Consider the following 12,673-nt stretch of genomic DNA (forward strand, 5'->3'; position numbering starts at 1 on the left):
AATCCACTTCAGCCTGAGATTACTTTATTTGTAGCGGCTGCGCTCAGCTTTCACAGCGGGGACTTTTTGTTGATTGGATGATTTTTTTTAAATATTTTTTTTATGCAGAGCACCAGCGAGCATTAAGGGCACTCAAAGAAAAACAAATTACTTTTCTATGTGTCGCCCATGCACACTGTATTTGAGAGTGTGTGTTTGAGTGTGTGTGCGTTTTGTCCTACAAGTGAGTGGGCTGAAAGCAGATTAGTATGAAGAGGCAATATAATCAGCACTCCTACTAAAGCGAGAGTGAGATAGGGAGGAGACGATAGGTCCGCTATGTGTTATCACGCTGCATTGGCCCTGTTTGCGCACAGGCAGGAGCACACTATCACTTCCTCCATCACTAACTTCAGCTCGAAGAGGCTAGGTAGAAAACACTTCTGTAATCAGGAAACTTATCTCTTTTCCTCCTTCATTTATCCTCAAACACACACACACACACAGACACCTACACACATCTACACACATCTACAAAGCTGCTACATTTTAAACAGGACATAGAATCTCCTTAGTGTGCTAGGAGAGTGATTTGAAAAAGAAGCTTTTACTGCAGATGTCAGTGATACTGAATTTGCAAGAGGTGTTTTGGTGGCTTAGAACCCCCCCAAATAAAAGGCAGCAGAATGTTTAATAAGGACAAGATTATGATAAGGGTTGCTTTGACACGCTGCTCTAACAATGATCATTAACTTGGCAAGCAGAAATAGTGCAACGTGATGATGTAATGGCTCATTAAATTGGCATTTAAATCATGAAAAATAAAGTGACGCAGGCACACTTCGTTGTCTCCCTGATTAGGCTTGATCTGATCTAATTGAAACAACAGAGAGGTTTTGAGACAGCAATGGTGAAGAGCTGTTATCACAACTGAATATGACAACTGGCTTCTTTTTTTTTTAAAGGACTGACGGGAAGGCTGCAGAAATTTGTTTTTGTCTGAGAGAAACAAAAACAAAAAGCTAGTCATCCTTGCTCCAGATTACACAAAGATATAAAGAGAAGCTCACTTCACACTTCACACTGCACACTGTGTGCTGGAGTTAAAGAGGACATATTATACCACTTTTCTGCCTTTTCAAACAGTCTCATGTGGTCTAAAGGAAACATCTGTACTGTGCTTTGGTCAAATATAACATGAATCAAGCACCAGAGGAGGTTTGTGACCCTGTATAAACCAGCTCTCTCAGAGTGCTCCGTTTTGGTGTGTGTGTCTCTTTAAATGTAATGAGCCCCACTGAGTTTTCCTGGTAGATATCACTCCTCTGTACCAAGAATAAAAATGGCAGACCTGTCCAAAAGTTTTGTTCTAGGCTGGGGATGAAGTCCATGGGTGGAGATATCAGGGGAGGGGAGTTTTTCACCAGAATCCAACTTGTGACATCACAAGTTGAGCAAATTTAAACAGAGCATTTTTCTATGTGTTATGCAGACAACAAACAAAGGACTGATGGGTTTATTTCACATTTTGTGGGTGGGTAGACATTCAGGTTACCCAAAAATATGTTCCAAAACACTGTAAAAGTGGATTTTTCACAATATTTCTCCATCCAACATTTCTTATCCATGTTAGCCCTTTTTAAATGGAGCTTCCAACTTTGGCTAGAAGATGTTTCCTGAGAAACTTGAATTATATGCGGACGAACTCTGGTTAGGTGCTTTACCAAGGCAGTCTGGGATTTAGCGATTTATACATGTTGTCAAGCAGCAACATGTTGTCTTCACAATCCAAAACCTTTAAGTTGTTCTCTGGTGTTTACTTAAAACTTAATGCCCTATATTTGTTTTATATGTCTACAGCACACATTTTTTTTGAGTATATTTGTCTAAGAATGGTTGAGAGCCCCTGAAGTTGACTTCAGTATGAGCTGCATGTCAGCCCACAAACAAACACAAGCCTGAAGTGAGTTGTGAATCCATATATCTGTCTTCGTTTATTTCTTCCTTTGTATGTACATGTATGAGTTTACATAAGTGAACACATATTTTACCTTTTAATGCACCACATTACACATCTTGCTCTATCATTCAGAGCTTAATTTATGCGAGCTCTAGACTGTTTTCTTTTTATTCTCAGTTCTCTCTGAAACACAATCAGACAGTCAGGAGAAGAGCTAGATCCATGTTTTATGCACATCAGCTCATTGCCCGCCCTCCTACCCCTCCTATCGATGTAAAAACAGCTCATTTCCACCTGCAGCAGCATGTTAGAGCGAAACATAATGTGAGCTGAATTGTCTTGCCTTGCTGAGGCAGGTGAATCCGCATGTCAAATGCAGCTAATTAAAAAAAAAGCTTACATTTATAGATGTAAAAAGGGATGTAACAAAAAAGAGGGATGGGATAGTTGGAGAATAATTTGAAGGAAAAAAGGAGGCTGAGAAGCGATATTTAAACAAAGAGCAACCTGGCAGGAGGGTGATGGAAGATAAGAGGGCGGAGGAGGAGGTGGAAGAAAGTGTGGTGACATTAGACGTACAATGGCCTCTCTGTCAGACCGCCTTTTCAGAATGTAAACGAGGAGCTGCAGTTATGTGCACTGACATGTGAATCTCAAACTCAAGACATCGAAAAGAGTTACAGGTGCTGTCTTTACTTGTACTGCCATCATTTACGTAACATTAAATTATTGTTATTCTGAAAACTATCCCTGAGTCTAATTAGAATAAGTGAATGTCTTTAAAATGCTCGACCTTTTAACCTCTAGCTAATGTGAACATTCAAACACATGGATCCAAGAGCCATTTAACCATTTTTGAGAACAAGCACAAGGTGGATGGATGGTAGAATGATCTATTATGTATTCGATTAAATATGGAAATAGGAGGAACTGTATTCAGGGTGAAAACAAACATTTGTAAATGGTAAATGGACTTGAGCTTGTACAGCACTTTTTTTTCTAAACACTCAAAGTGCTTTTACACCGCAGGTCACACCTACCCATTCTCACCCTTCACACCGATGGAAAAGGAAGCTATGTAAAGTGGCAATCAGTATTAGCTAATCCAATTCATACACATTAAACCGCCAACGAAGCAGTGGGAGCAACTTAGGGTTAAGTGTCTTGCCCGAGGACACATCGGACATGTGGCTGCAGGAGCGGGTGATTGAACCCCTCAACCTTTGGGTTGAAAGACAACCGACTCTACCACTTCACCACAGCCGCCCCATTTGTAAACTTCATTGTGCTTCTTCATTGTTTATATTGGCCATAGTCACACTATAGTGTCTGAAGCGCAGTGTGAGCATGGTCAAAGACAAAGGGATTTGAAATAACCACACCCAGCCGTTATGTCACCTCTCAGCTCCTTGTCTGGCATGATGGTGAAGTTTCTCCTCTCAAGGAAGTTTCAGCCTCGAGATTTTTAACAGTTACGAATGTATCATATTAATTTAGCAAGACTGACTGATATACATTTAGCATGCCATTAAACCCCTCTATTTAGCCCTGCTCAGAACAGGCTGTTTCTGTGTCTGTAGCTTTAAATGCAGGTGTTTGTGTTTGCCTGTGTTTGACCACGCCCCTCTCTGGAAGGGGATGTGGCTCTGACTTTCTTGCACCATGCTCTATTGTTTATGGTGAGAAGGCAGACGCAGAGGGCAGAAAAAACACCTTGCTGTGGGAGTATCACCCACCCGGGGGAGGGGTTACTGCCCTTTTGTGATGTCACAAAGGGAAAATCTCCTAACGGCTTGTTCGAGGAAACATTTTCTGAAAAGTGGAGCAGGCCAAAGTTGGAGAGGATGGACTTTTTTTAAACAGACTAGGGTCACCTATTAGTGTTAGAAAAACATGGTAAAGTGTATTTCGCATAATATGTGACCTTTAAGAGTCATGAATAGTCTAGAAAATCCAAAAACATTGTTAATTGTGACTTATCAGTGACTGCTTGTTTAATTTAAAAACAGTCTCTGATCAAACTGTGAAAGCTCATTTTACTGTGTCTGTTCTGCCTTCAACTTTTCCCCACTGTGATTTCCACAAATTAAACTTTTCATTAGAAGAAGTATTAAAAGGGAAGCTTAGACAGATTAGGTTGAAACTTAAAAACTTTAACTGAGCTATATCAACAATTGTGATATCTTTGTATTAACTGATTTAGTTTGATAAAGACAGTGTAGAAACAAACAAGATGTTTGCTTTTCAGGGAATCCAAAACAGGGAATTTAACAGCAGTGAACTAAAGTGAATCAAATTAATGAAGGGATGTTAAAATTCAGAGCACGCTGGCGAACGCTGCTCTCAAAGCAAGTATGCACAGTTGTACAAACACAGCAGTAGAGCAAACTGGAACATTTTCTCTTCAAGGTTTTTTTTCCTCATGATTGGCCATAATAGGAACAAAAAGGGAACACTGTTTGTCAGGCCTCAGACAGCGACGCAGCGCTCCTTCACAAAGCGGCTCTCAGAGCAATCAGGCTGGCAAGGCGGACTGTTGAGACCGACGCAAAACAAAAGAATGACAAAGTGTGGCCCTTGTTCTTCTCTCGCCTCCTCCGATACTCCTACACTTCTCGCAGGGGGGAAAAAAATCAGATAAAGGCGGAGACAGAGAGATGTAAGAGATTACTCGGATCATGGGTGGAACGAGAGGAGATGGTGTGTAAGACAGGAGGGAAAAATGCAATGGGACGAGATAAAAGAAGTCAAGAAGAGAAAATATACTTTTCTGTTCCACTGACTATCACATTTGTGACTTTCTTATGTTTCTATTTAGAATCCGAGGGTTTCTTCTTATCTAAATGGAAGCCCCACATGTAAGTGAAAGCTCTCAAATGTTAAAAGACAAAAAAAACCTTGAACTTTCACTCTCGATGCTTGATTGTAAAACAGCAAGCTTTATAAATGGAGATTCATTCTTATCTCACCTCCAGATCTCGTTCAACAAATGTGTAAATATTCATCAGTGGGCATTGGAAAGTAAGAATGCAAACAGAAGTGATTTTAAAAGAGAGTGAAAAGGAAAAGGCACGGAAATACAAAGAGATGTGCACTCAGGGACGACCATCATACGGTCAATTTACTCTCTTATATCAAGTTTGTCCATTTTTACGACTTTTAAAAAAGAGCGGCGGGGGGCGGAAAAATCCACAAAGCTGATTACAATGTAGCCAATATCCCCATCTCTGAAAAATCCAGCTCTTTGGTCCTGAGGTTTACCGGTCCCTCTCCTCTGATCCTTTCTCTGTCTTTGTTGCGAGCCAGCACAGCCTGGAGGAGAGGTGACCTTTTCCATTAACCACCGCTACAGAAGGCTCATTCTGAGCAGCAGGGAGCGCACAGCCACAAACTCTTTGATGATTGATTGAAATCCTGCAGGGTCTGGATCACTTACAGTAAGGCAACACCAGAGCTGATACAGCCCCGGCGCTGCACAGAGACCCTATGAAAGAAAATCCGTCTGCAGAGGTGGGGAGTAAAGAGCGGAACTGAAGTCTGGGCGCATGGAAACTGACGATCCCATCATGACAGGGATCGTCTGCAGTCGATACCCACACCTGACATTTGTCTCGCTGGTGCTTCTCCTTTTATACCTTTTGCTCTTTCTTAAAACTCTCTGTTTTCTGATTCCCACGATTTTATTCTGAAATTAGTTAATTGACCGCCTTCATGCCATTGTTCAACAGTGTGATTGCTGCATTATTACACAGCCCTGGTGCACAAGGTGACTTCCCAATAATGGATTTACACAGTGGGCCTTATCTGATGTGTACAAATCAGAATAAGAACAGCAGCTCCATGCAGATTAAAATGCTTGTGCACCCTGAAGGGCTGCAGTCACAGCCACATCCTTCTCCGGTGCATCCTGCTGCATGTCCCACCTGTTGCATGAGAAGGGTGTCCTTCTTCTGTCCTGCACCCCCCCCGCCCCCCCAAAAAAAAAATGCATGTGCCTTGCTTGCAGCGAGTGTGCCAGCAGGCAGACAGTGCCATCATTCAGCTGCTTCCTCTTCTGCTTGGCTAAACACCGGGGCTAAAGTGCAGACGGCGGGGAGTTTGGTTGGGAACACACTCACAGATACTTACAATAACATGGAGAGAAAGAAAAAAAAACAGACTACTTCACACATTCACTATCCCCCTTCTTTGACACTTCTTTGACTACCCCCCTTTCTTCTGTTTCACTCAATAACCCCTCACACACCAATACAGACAAATCTCCTGCGGCACAGCGGTGGCAGAGGGCCAGGATTGTCATCTGCATGGGGCAGATCTGGTACCTCGATGGCGGCTCGTTAGGCAGGCCAACACAAATTTCATTAACCCAGAGGTTAACACACTCTGGACGAGTGTTTGTCCAATGCTTCCAACGTTGCCTCCCTACATCTCTCCATCCAATATTCACATCTGTTAATCCTACAAGTACACTGACAGGGCTGTGAAGCAGACATCGATCGTTTTACACTCAAATGACAAGACGTTTAAAATCACGATGGCGCTCATTCTCACTGGCAGAAATGATTTGTGTAAAATGTCTATAATTAGAAGATCTTAGAATAATTGATCTGTTGTGTTTGGATATAATATGCAATAGTGTCAATAAGGGGGAAATAAACATCAGGGCATTCAATTGATTTTCTCAGAAATTTGAATACTTAAAAGTCAACAAGTCTTTATCCTTACTATGTCTCCACCTCCAGCAGATAAATCCTACAGCTTCTGTGCACATGGAGGCACTATAATAGGCAGGGGTGTGAGTTGTTACTGGGATATCATTCATCCCCCACTGTGGGATTACCCACAGTGAGATATTTACTGGGTTGGTCAGATAAGCTTTGGTGTAGATTCACGGTTGAGCTTCTGACAGTCCCCTTCACATCTCCCCAGACAGAAGCTAACAACCAGCTGCCTGCGATACTGTATGTGTACACTTTCATGATCCGGCCTTCTAAATGAAATAAGACGTCACAGAACCAGTCTCTTCAAATGAAATGACTTCTTATATGTAATGCAGTTAAGCTTTATTGGTATGGTTATATCAAATACTTTCTCTCGAGGATGGCGAAGACGGATGCACAAATCAAAAGATTCCAGTGTTCAATAATGTGATCACAACACTGAAAACATCCAGGTTCCTGCAGCAATAACTTCTGTCTGCAAACTGAATTATGTGCTTGTACAGTATCAGAAATATTCCTGTTAAGCAAGCCCACCATATGGGCTCTGAAGAATATAAATCACCACATTAGTACGGCGACATTTTCATTTTTACACTCCTTTCAGAAATGAAAGCTTTTTTTCCTCCATTTTCATCTGATTAACAGCGCTCTTCCACAGTCATACGAAAGGCCCAGCCGTGTTAAATTGAAGTCATATTTAAAAAGCCTCACCACCCAGGTAGGCTCACGGATGTCGCAGCTAGAACATGCCCAAACCACTGTGTTGATGTAGACTTGTAGTCTGCGCCCACACTGGGCTTGTTGTCCTAAAAAAAAGAAAAATGCTGCTAAATTCAACTCAGAAATAAACCTCAGATATTCAACATGACTGCCACGGAAATTGTTTTTTTTTATTAAGCATGTAGGTTATTTATGTATTTTTGTTCCGTCCTTTCCTTCTTCCATTAACAACTGTTCCATTTCATCAAACATGCAAGTGCAGCTGCATTATTCACAAATCTGAAACAGGTAATTGCTGATATTCATTGTTGCATAAATAAAACATAACATGAAAAAAAAGGTGCAGTGTTTGTTTTAACACACAACCGGGTGGTGTCTGCTAACGTTTTTCCGGCAGAGTGGATCCAGCCGAGGAAAGGGCTGACCGACCGTGAGAACCACAAGAGCTAAAATTAGGCAAAATGACATCGGAGGGCATGGTTACCATGACAGCGAGCCAGCCTGAGGGTGTTGCAGCTTAGATACAACAAGCCGACTCAAACTTGATACTCGACTGTAACTGTATCCAAGTGTTTGGATGAAAGTGTGTGGTTTTTTGAAGTCCTCTCAACTCCAGATAATAATACAGCACAACAACGCTGCAGCCACAAATGTCAGAAATGTTTTATTTTTAGTCTCACTAGATATACATTTAAGCCTGCACAATATCGACTCCAAACACATCACTCTTGATAAAATCAGCGTCATAACATCCCACCAGCACAGCACGTTCCTCTCCCATATGTTGTCTCCATGGGCAACCAGGCAGCCAATCTGTCGAGGCCCCTGAGACTTCCCCTCTCCGACTTTCTCCTTCTCCCGACAGAGCTGTGATGATACAAGATGTGTGCGTGTATTATGTGCCGTTTTACAAACACAGGCAGCATATTACTGCATTTTTGAGTGTATGCATTTTTTGTGTGTGTGCCTCCACATTGCAATCATGGTTAATCAATAGGGGCCTGTGTACAGCAGCCAGCCTCCTCAGTGGACCTGTTGATGCCGGAAAACAGGGGGGCTGTTGTACAACTGGGTGGCCGCATAAATGTGGCACTCATCGAATATGCACCGCAGCGCTGCCTGCCAACACACTTTCTCATTGAAATTCTGATTCAATAAGGCCAGCCCGGCTAGTGTGCAATCTGAGAACTATTTAATTACAACTTTTTTTTTACTTTCCTTCGTCATCATGTACAACATCTACCTTGGCTCTTCCAGGAAATATAAGATAATGCTCCACGAAAACACCCACACGTTGACAAAAAGTCCCGTCGGTCTTACTCATTGTGCTGTAATTGTGTTTTTCTGACCGGCCTTTGCATAAATGAAAGAGGCATGCGAGATTGTGTAAGTGAAACAAACACAAAGCTATTTTACAGTTTTCTGCGGTTCAGATATGATGTGAGGAAACACTTGTTGCCTGCCATATTCTGCAGTTTCATAAAGTCACTTTAATAACAGGTAGTCAGTTCCAGGTTTGTGAAAGCCATTGGCTCCAAATCACATACCTGTTCACTACTACTACTACTACTACTACTACTATTACTACTACTACTACTACTACTACTACTACTACTATTACTACTACTACTACTACTACTACTACTACTACTACTATTACTAAGCCACACAAGTGTGGATCACTTGAGCACCAACTGGCTCTCTACCTCTCCTCAACACACATGAACTTAAGCAGTTGTGCAGTGGATCGGGGGAGAGCACCGTCTGAAACACAGTCATTCCCAAGCATAGACCATAACTGGGCAGCCCGCCCACCTATATTTACTGCCTTACAAATATATTGGGCAACCATTTAAGCATTTCTCTAATATTAATCCATATAAGATCTACATCCACAGTCGATATACTAATGGACAATCTTAACTCTATCTCGGCTCGACGTGTTGCCAGTGGCATCTAACACATACTCCGAATTCAGCACTATTAGTTTTGGATTGTTTCCGTAGTTATGTGATGAGCAACAAGCGTGACAACAAATAGGACTGCAAAACACATTAAACGTGCGTTGGGATACTTAGGTGATTTTTTAAAACGCACCTGTGAAAATTGTCATGAAAATCAAACACTCACAGACACACAGAAACGGTAGGAGGACGAAACAAGCTGTGTGTATAATAGGTGGTGTATAATAGAGGTGCACATACGTGTGAATAATGTAACTGAAGGGGAGCAAGGTGAAGCGATTAAAGATGTTTGTGAATAAACTCTCAGAATTTGACATTTTCACACTTAAATGTAATAGAAATCAAGTATATCCTCTGAAAATAACTCTGTGGTGGATGTAACACCCAAGTCCCACTGTCTGTGATGTTTTCCGAGCTTTCCTAGCCGTAGCTTCACTTTGTTTACATCGCCCGGATGGCCGGCCGGCTCATCCCCTCGAGTATAAAAGTTGTTTAATTGAGGGACTAGAGAAAAGAAGAATTACATACTGTACTCACTGCTTAATTGAATGTCACGTAAGTGTTTCTAGATCACGGACATTTGGGGTAAATTTACATGCAGTGTGAAGATACGAGCATAATAAAGATCGCTAGCATTAGCATGCTAACACAACAATGCAGCGCGAGTTGTTTTGGTTTCATGTTGGTGCTCAAGGGCGACATCTGCTGGATCAAAAAATCGCACATTAAGCCTTTAATGTGCCTGAATGAAGTACGTTTCTCCTAAAGCTTTAATAAATGTGTTGTTGACGAGTAATTAAATGTGCTCTCCCATTCCTAACAGTGCATATGGAGTGGGTAGTGGTGTAATACAAACTGATTGTGTACTGCGAGCATTATGAGAAAGGGAACCTCTGCTATCAATTCGCACTACAGTACCATTTTTCAAGTAAAACAGCACAATTTTGCGGACCAACAGCAACAGGTATTTTTCAGCTTTTATTGCTCCGGAGCCTTAAAACCTTTATATGAGCTTTATGCTGTATGTGCTATATATGAGAACCAGAGTGAGTCTCGTGCATCATCCCAGTTATTATCACATTGGAATGCATTTCTTTCTCGTTATCCACAAGCCGTGAAGTCCTCTCACCGCAGGTGAGTCTAACTCTCTCTCTCTGCCTGTTGGAGTACTCCTCCATCTGTCCGTATACATCGCAGCATGAAGACCTGGAGCAGCTCTTTCTTTCTCACTTCTTTTGAACTCAAAAGCAGCGATTGCATCATTTAACTTCTTTTCACTGCAGTTCCACTTGAGCCAGCTGTCTTTTTCTCCTCTAATCAAGCGTTCAACAGTTTCTTCGATCAATTGACTTACGGTCCGGTTACCCTCTTCCATGTAAGAAGAGGAATCATTAAGTATTGGCATGTGTCTTATTGTCAGTGAAATCAGTTTAGAGCGCTGTATTTTTTCAATAAAAATATTGATACTTGGGGGCAAACGTATTTATAATTGGATTACACATGTCAGGACAATGATATATGGCCTTTTAGATATTTTGTCCCATCCATACCGTAAAGCAGTGAAGAGACACGATCACACCGACTGGATAAGAAAGGACTGTTTCATTGCATTATAGAGAATCTATGATTATAAGCTGCAGAAGAGCGAGAGAAAGGCAACTGGAGTTCAAATTTGACTGAGTAGACCAAAAGTTAAAGCAACATTCATAATGTTGTCTTGTTGTTGACAACCCACATCTTATCTCTTGTCCTGTTTAGTAGTGTTCCAAAAACAAGAAATGTGGTCCTGCTATCTTTTAAACATCAGACATATCTTCACAGTGAATCTTTTTCATGGAAAATGTAGAAAAAGACACATCCTGTCTGCATGCTGCCAAATCCTTTGACCTGAAAGTAGTAGTGAGAAGCATTCAAATAATCAAACAGAAATATTATTCATTCTTCCAGATAGTTTTGTTTGCTTTTGTATGCCATGAAGAGAGGCCTTAGTGTTTATTTGAGTGTGTTTCATGACCAAATAAAACTCCTCACAGTATGCTCAACATTATGAATAAATCCCCCACCACCACCACCACCAAAGTTTCAAAATGTGTGATGGTAAATGTTGCTTGGTTGATGACCACCAGTTCTACACTACTTTTCACAATGCATTGTGTAATTATAGAGTCTAATATTATAATTCTAACTAAATTCCTTTTATAATGTGCTATAGATGATAGTGAGTAGTGCGATTTTGGACAGAGCCTTTTGTTTTTAGTGATTTGTGTGTCCTCTTCATTAAAAGGTGAGCAGACCACTCATCACACGTCTGCGTATCACACCACTCTTTCCTGTATTGAATAATTTAGAAAATGACGGCCTGTTTAAGTTCAGCTGCGGTTGCTTCAGTGCTGTGAGTGATGACGCTTGATTGAAACTGACTTCTTTGTCTACACACAGAAACAATGGTGGGATATTGGTGAACGCTTGGGACTTTTAAGTAAAGAAGTGTTCATCTATTGATATTCAATGTTTTTGTTTGCTATAGAATGAGTAAAACACAGGCTAGTTCAAGAGAGTCATGGCTCCTCTAAACACATCACAATGTTAACTCGCACTGCACACCTAACCTGTCGGCAAAACATTCTGGAAAAAAAAAAATGAATTATTTTTGGGGGGGCTGTAAAGTGCTGTCCTTTCAGTAATTATTATCCTTTTCTCTCCAAGCTGTGCCAGCACGCCAACATGAACCGTATGCATCTTGTCAAGAGAACCTACATTCATTCCAGAAGTGATTAAGTGAATCTGCAAATCATTCCGCACCAGAATATATATATCCTGTGACTGGAGTCGGTGTATAGACTGTATGCAAGTGACAGTTACGATCTCTGTGCAACTGTCCTAAGAAGTCCCTGGAATACTGTTTGAAGATCAAATGCTACGCCAGAAGTTGTGGTGGTGGGCCTGCAACAGAGAAAGCGTAACTCTCCTGGTAGCTTTTTTTTTTAGCTCCAAACAGTGTTTCAGGGACCTATTTTTTCATTGAGTAAATTTTGTGTTTTTAGTTCAGAAAATATAGCATAGAATTGTTTCACTTCTCCAACTTCCAAATTTCACTCCCAAATCTACATAGTGCACCTTTAACAGGGAGGGATGAACACATTACAACAAGTAGAGCTGTTGGCTTAATCCACCAAGGAGGTAGCATAGTTCCATAAGAGGAAAAGAAAAAGGCTACAAACTCTTTTCGATGTCTTAACTCCTTCAAAAAAGACTTTTCAACTGTTTAAAAGATGTAGTAACCATGTGTGTTAGCTCTTCACGATGCTCATAGAGCATTTCGTGCAAAA

The 12,673-nt window shown here is 41.2% G+C and overlaps 1 protein-coding gene across 1 annotated transcript in view; it reads right to left on the reverse strand.

The window, feature by feature from the left end:
• b4galnt4a (beta-1,4-N-acetyl-galactosaminyl transferase 4a) overlaps positions 1 to 12,673 on the reverse strand; it is a 158,513-nt gene that overhangs the window by 136,940 nt on the left and 8,900 nt on the right. The window lies entirely within an intron of this gene.

This window comes from Labrus bergylta, chromosome 7 (genome assembly GCF_963930695.1).
Source record: "Labrus bergylta chromosome 7, fLabBer1.1, whole genome shotgun sequence".
In the NCBI taxonomy this organism is placed as follows: domain Eukaryota; kingdom Metazoa; phylum Chordata; class Actinopteri; order Labriformes; family Labridae; genus Labrus; species Labrus bergylta.